The sequence below is a fragment of the Mytilus galloprovincialis genome, chromosome 10 (genome assembly GCF_965363235.1).
Source record: "Mytilus galloprovincialis chromosome 10, xbMytGall1.hap1.1, whole genome shotgun sequence".
Taxonomy (NCBI): Eukaryota; Metazoa; Mollusca; class Bivalvia; order Mytilida; family Mytilidae; genus Mytilus; species Mytilus galloprovincialis.
This window is the reverse complement of record NC_134847.1, coordinates 17382064-17389406: the sequence shown is the minus strand read 5'-3', so window position 1 is coordinate 17389406 and position 7343 is coordinate 17382064. Positions and strand designations below refer to the sequence as shown.

Here is a 7343-nt window from a genome sequence, read left to right as displayed (position 1 = left end):
TATCCAATATCAGCTGAGAAATGGATATCCTGCTGGCCACGTTATTAGCGGTGACCTTAACATTGTGAATAACACTTCTCTACGAAATGTGTTATCGAAAGGTCCGAAATATCATGAGCCTAAATCAATCAATTGGAAATACAACTTTAAAACTTTGATGGACTCAGTCGAGGATTATGCCAGGCAATGGGCTAAACGTGAAAAGGAAGACGTAGGCACTCTATCCGAATGGATTAAGGCAGTGATGTCGTTAATACAAATCAGAATCAAGAAACTGAATGGGTCCACCAATGCCCATGCTACGTCAATCTTTAAAGACCCAAATGTTGCTAAACACTTATCCGACCTCCATGATAAATATGTTGTTGTCCGCGCAGACAAAGCCCAAAATAACATCGTTTTTGTCTGTAAAAGTCACTACATTAATTGCTTGATAAACGAATTAGGTATAGACAATTCACTTGGAAACTCAACATATACCCTCACGACACTTACCAAAGAGGAAATCCTGGATAATCATAGGTCTGTTCTTTGTTCCTTTGGTATTTCAACCAAAGATGAAGAACTAGATCTTCCATCACTGTATTGGATACCTAAACTCCATAAGTGTCCTTACAAACAACGGTATATTGCTGGGTCTTCCAAGTGCTCCACGAAACCTCTTTCTAAATTATTAACATCTATTTTATCAGCAATCAAAGACGGGCTTCAAAGTTATTGTGAAACTGCCTATTCTAGAGGTGGCGTGAATCAGATGTGGATACTTAAAAATTCCAAAGATTTTTTAGAGTACATACAATCTAACTCTCTTTCATCTTGTAACAGTATTAAAACATTTGACTTTTCTACTCTTTACACAAGTATTCCACATTCCAAACTAAAAGACAAATTGAAAGAGTTAGTATTACTTTGCTTCATAAAAAAGAATGGCCAACGTAGATACAAGTATCTTGTCTTAGGGAGGGATAAATCATACTTTGTAAAGAATCACTCTGATTCAAACAAAAAATTATCTGAAACCGATATTATCAAGATGCTTGATTTCTTGATTGACAACATATTTGAAACGTTCGGAGGACGTGTTTTTCAACAGACTGTCGGCATCCCAATGGGAACAAACTGTGCCCCTCTACTTGCCGACTTGTGTCTTTATTATTATGAGGCTGACTTCATGCAGGAACTTCTTAGGAAAAGATAAGAAGGTAGCAATATCCTTTAACTCTACTTTCCGCTATATAGATGACGTTCTTTCACTAAACAATTCGAAATTTGGTGACTATGTGGAACGCATCTATCCCATCGAATTGGAGATAAAGGATACTACAGATACAGTTAAGTCGGCTTCATATCTTGACTTACATCTAGAAATTGACAATGAGGGTCGGTTGAAAACAAAACTTTACGACAAAAGAGATGATTTCAGCTTTCCAATTGTGAACTTTCCATTTCTAAGTAGCAACATTCCAGCAGCACCTGCATACTGGGTATATATCTCCCAATTGATACGATATTCCCGTACTTGCATTTCCTATCATGATTTTCTTGATAGAGGGTTACTGCTCACAAGGAAGCTATTAAACCAAAAGTTCCAAATGGTGAAGTTGAAATCATCCCTTCGTAAATTTTACGGACGCCATCACGAGTTGGTTGACCGTTATGGAATAACCGTTTCACAAATGATATCGGATATGTTCCTTACGTCGTAACTACAATCCCCTTCCCTTTCATGAATGTGACCTACCGAATTAGACTATTTACCAGATATGTAATCACATAAGCAACACGACGGGTGCCACATGTGGAGCAGGATCTGCTTACCCTTCCGGAGCACCTGAGATCACCCCTAGTTTTTGGTGGGGTTCGTGTTGTTTATTCTTTAGTTTTCTATATTGTGTCATGTGTACTATTGTTTTTCTGTTTGTTTTTTTCATTTTTAGCCATGGCGTTGTCAGTTTGTTTTAGATTTTTGAGTTTGACTGTCCCTTTGGTATCTTTCGTCCCTCTTTTATTCCATCACGGTCAACAAAAGTATGAAGGGATGATTTCAACTTAACCATTTGGAACTCTTGGTTTAAAAGCTTCCTTATGAGCAAAAGCCAGACATTGTTTGTTTCCGCAACCTTTACATGACGAAGACGAAAAGCTTTAGGAGATAAATCAGCTCTTACCAGCAAGTCTTTTAGGCTTTTGGGTGTACGGAAAGTTAGTTCATCTACGCAATATTTTCACCTAGCCACCTGTACTTGCTTTTTGTAGGCCTAAAAGTATTGTGAGAGCTGATTTATCCTTGCATATATTTGCAGTCTCTGTTGTTAATATCAACATAACCTACGTCATTTTTGAAATGTTTGAATTGTACAAGCGTTTCTGTGTTCGGTTTTAACAGTTTCATTTCTCAAATTTCAAGATTGTTACAGTTTGATCAGAAAAGATTGTTATGATTTACATAATAAAAATACTGATGAAGGATATCTGTTATCTGAAATATTTATAGATAATAACATTTAATGTTTCCTTTCTTTGTATTGGTGTTGTTTTGTACACTTTTAAGGCGCTGATATATATATATATATATATATATATATATAAATACAAATTGTCTAAATTGAAAACAACGTTGAAACATATGGTTGCGTTGGATAAAACCCGCAATATTCATACGTGTGCATGCAAAACAAATTTCGTGGTAGAGAGGTCTTTATACAGCACAAACTACATTTTCCAAATGACCAAAAAAGTTAAAAAGTATATTTTAACAAAACATATCTGACTAGCAGGTCAAACAACGGATGGACTTAGACCCTGCTGACTGCCATAGCGACAACCAAATAAACGGATCACCAGATGTAACAAAATGGATCTAAATCATTAATCAAGAACCAAACAGAAATCAGTTAACTTGCGGAAAAGCTGATAAAACGCAAACATGGGGTGCAAAAATTTGTACACCATATCCGGATTTCCACAATGATAGTCTCTTCTGTGATGTTAGGAATCGAAACGGTATTTTGAAGGTCGTATTATATACCTTAATTAAGTACTGACTGCTGAATTTTAAAGAGTTGAAATAAGATAAACGGATACTATAAACCCGAAGGCATATATAATACAAGTCCAAACGAAAAAAATAAACAATTCTGAATTGAAAATAACTTAGGATTGCGTTGGAAAAAAACAGCATTTTTTATACGTGAGCATGCAAATGAAATTTCTCGATAGAGGGTCTTATATATATGTAAACATGTTATAGTTTAAACATGTTGAGTTCAGATGAAAAGGCAAATAAAAACATATAAACACAATGGGCACAAGAAAAACCGAAACCTAAATGTAGCCAATGATTAAGCAACACAGACCCAATCATAAGCGGGTTTGAACTAATGTGTAGCGGATATGCAGTCGATAAAGGTGATGGGTAAATTTCTCCTGTCCAACAATAAGACATAAGCAAATGCAGAAGAATATATAACACTTTTATTAGTTACGGTCTTCTAAACGATATGTATCGTTATATATACAAGGTCTTATTTGGCAAAGATTATTTTGTTCAAAACAGAAAGAAGTGCTCAACATATTGACATAAATAATACTAGTTACATGTCTCAAATTCCTTGTCTGCAAAAAGTATATATCAAATTGACGACATGTGTAATTACAAAACGTTGTTCCTTTTTTTGGAACACATACATGTGCAAATATCTGTTTCATTTGCCTTAGTTGTTTTATCTTCCTTGAATGTAATTGCTTCTATCTTGCCACTCGGAAGTGAAGTTTGAAACCAACTTCCGAACCATCCTTTTTCATTATTCACCCAGCAATATTTTGTCCCGATGTCCATTACATTGATAACCAACTCATTTCCTCCTACTCCAATACGGAAAACAAAATCCAGATCTTGAATGTAGATACGGCACTTATAGGGGGTTTTATCATCATTAATAATCTTATAGATTTCCGTACGAAGGAGCTGTAAAGCTTTTCGAGCCAACTCATTTTCTTTTATGCTTAGTAATATAGCCTGAATGGCTTCGTGAGAATTTTTGTATTTTACCACCGTGTGTTCTTTTGGTTGGTGCTAGTGAGAAATAAATAGAAAAGAAAAAGAAATAATCAAAATAAATGAATTATTGACGCAAAGATATTTCGATCTAAACAATGAAACCGATGACATTCAATTCATAATGCATTCTTTTATGACGTATCGCAATATTTCGCAAGTGACTAATTTATAAAAGATTCCAAACAAAATGTGAGTGGGGAAAAATTTACATAAAGTCGAATATGTATAGGTGGTGGAAATGTCATCTTCAGCTGTTTGCCTAGTTTGAAACTACACATATATTTGAATACTTATAAACCACTAGATGCTTGATTTTTTTTACATTATCGAACCATAAAATGCCATATTTCATATAATTTTAAATCAAATTAATATACTAATAACTAAAACAATGAATAAAATATATCAACACGTATCAGTCATGCACATTTAAAATGGAGTTTCTTATTTATATTTTATCGTTTCTTTCACATCATTTGATAAAAGTAAAATCACACAAAAACTGATCTCCGAGTATAATTCCACTGAATTTTACTGTAATATTGCTTTGCGTTAGTTTATTCTATATTGGCTCTAAAATATGATGGTTGCGATCTCACAATACATGCAGCCTTATTGCGCCTGTTCCTAGTCAGGACCCTTTGGCATTTTTTATTCTATATATTTTTTAATTAATTTAAATTTTAGTTCATTTATATGTTTTGGAATTTAGTGTGACGTCGATTTTCACTGAACTAGTACATATTTTTGTTAAGAAGCCAGCTGCTGAACCCGCTCCTTATGCGAGATTTTTTCGCTGTGTTGAAGACCCATTGGTGGCCTTCTTCTGTTTTTTGCCCAATTTCTGTTCTCAATTTTTTTCAGCTTTTTATAGCATTTTAGAGGCTCAATAAATGATTTCCTGTAATACACCATAAACCTTGAAATTTCTTAATGCTTTTGCACATTACGGTCTTTCATTTTTATTCTTCAACAAAAAATTATGACATGACAGCTGTTTTATCATACACATTTTTTTTCATAGTTTATCATAACAATTTCAATCGTACACAACGAAGTTTAAGGCGGTCATTCATTTGATAGTGTGCATTAGGTGCACATTTTGTGCAGTATTTTAACCTGCCTTTAGAATGTGTTAGCTTCTTAACAAACATAATGAAAGGTCTGCATTTGACATATTGTCGTGTTTTGCACTTTTCATATCACACCTGAGCTTTGAAAATATCATAGATAATTGTTTATGGAATAATGTATCGAAGAATTCAAATAGAGAAAAATATTCAACGACTGACCAAACAACACAATAATTCACGAATGCGCGTAATCACCAGTTAATTATTTTTTCTTTTTGAATTCTTTGATTAGTTATTCTTTATTACATTGGCAAATGACTTTTTATAATGTAGAAAATGTAAGGTCTATTAATTTTTTGTTCGCGTTTACAATTTGTTTTGATCCGACATTTTCGATGTCTTGACAACGACTCTTGTGTATGACGTCAGAGAGTTAAAAACAAAACACGTTTATTTCACGGGACTGGTGAAATTATCGATTTTTATTTAACTGGAAAATCAATGTAATTAATTGCAAACAATGTAATGATTTTTTTTACTTTCCAGTAAAGCAAAGTACTATAATATTCTGAATACTGTGACTCTATGTAACGTTCTCAATGTATACTTTATATTACTAGTCGATGCTAAAAAATTTAAACGTGTTGACATACATATTTCAAGCAGGAATCATAAATGAAAGTTTATTTTTGTTTAATTCTAAGGAGGACAAAAATATTATTCAATGCATTGCATAAGAAAAGAGACGAGTAAAAATTCAATGGTTCGGAAACTCGTACATTGAATCAACGAAGATGCTACAGCAAGCATATACAGGTACAGATTATCACTGTTCTTTCGCTTTACATTAACGGTTATTAAAGTAACGGGGTGTATCATGCGATATGTTTTGTAACATTTCAACTTCAAATTGTCTTCTTTCATTTAAATGAATCAGAATTCTTGTTTGCTTTTGTGCTTTGTTTACATGCCTTTTAGTGATTCTTTATAACGTATTTTTGTTTTTAGCGATTAAGATTATAACACAATGTTGACTGCTGTATCCCTATTTTTGACATTTTTACCTTCTATGTCTTTTTGTTTTGTTCACACATCGTTGTCAATATAATGGAATTTGATTCGTCTTTCATACAAGAGAGAGGTTTAGCTAGCTTTAACACCAGGTTTAATGCACCATCTTTTACTTTTGAAAATGCCTGTACCAAGTCAGAAAAATTACAGTTGTTAGCATTCCTTTGATGTTTTGAGTTTTTGATTTTACCATTCGATGAGGGACTTTCCGCTTTTAAATTTTCCTCGGAGTTCAGAATTTTTATGATTTTACTTTTACATTCGTAACAAATGAAACTGTTCTGTAATCAACAAAAAATTCAAAACTTAATATCCGATTATTCTCTTATGAATTTGTCTGTAAAAAATATTTGTGAAGACAAAAACATATGTGTACAAAGAAACTACTTTGATATTGATATTGTAAATGACAAAAATACGAGCTAAACGTAAATATACATCTTAATATTGAAGAAATTGTATTAAAAGTAATATAAGTGTGTACTTACAGTCATAATTTCTGATTCTTATATCTATATTGCTCGAAACGTTTTGATACTTGATACTTTACATTTAATCAGCTGACCTAGTAATACATAACCATAAATTGTTTTCCTTTTACCATTAATATCTTATGGATAAGTCATTCACAACTAGGCACAACTAGGCAAGGTAATTTTTAAAATATTATGCAACCTGTATATTTGACTAAATTGTATCACGAACAAAGTTTTGTATTTCTTTCTTTATTCAAATAATTTTATGTAGAGAGCATACAAGTTTTTTAACACTTTTGGATACATTATTTATTTTCAAAATTTGGTTCAATAATCCTAACTTTGAAAAAATAATTTTTATTGCAATGTTTAATTCATTGTAAATTGTATTTGTTATACAACCTTCTTGGGTATTAAAAATAAAATTGTCGACTCTTAATATTGAAATCCAAACTGAATTCATTTGATCTATGTTAACAGTTTAACCAATCTAAACAGAATGTCCATTTAATAGTTTTTTTTTAGGATGATTATCAAGAAAAGCTTTTTATACACCCGGGACGGGACGTATTATGGTATACCGTTGTCCGTCCGTCCGTCTGTCCGTCCGTCCGTCCGTCTGTCCGTCCGTCGTCCACACTTCGGACAATAACTCAAAAACAC

The 7343-nt window shown here is 32.8% G+C and overlaps 1 long non-coding RNA gene across 1 annotated transcript; it reads right to left on the bottom strand.

Moving 5' to 3' along the window:
* Nucleotides 1-3459: 3459 nt before the first annotated feature.
* Nucleotides 3460-6842, bottom strand: LOC143049013 (uncharacterized). The gene is made up of 2 exons (XR_012969995.1): nt 6693-6842; nt 3460-4075 (listed from the first exon to the last, which is right to left on the bottom strand). It is a non-coding gene; the product is annotated as an uncharacterized LOC143049013 (long non-coding RNA).
* Nucleotides 6843-7343: the final 501 nt, after the last annotated feature.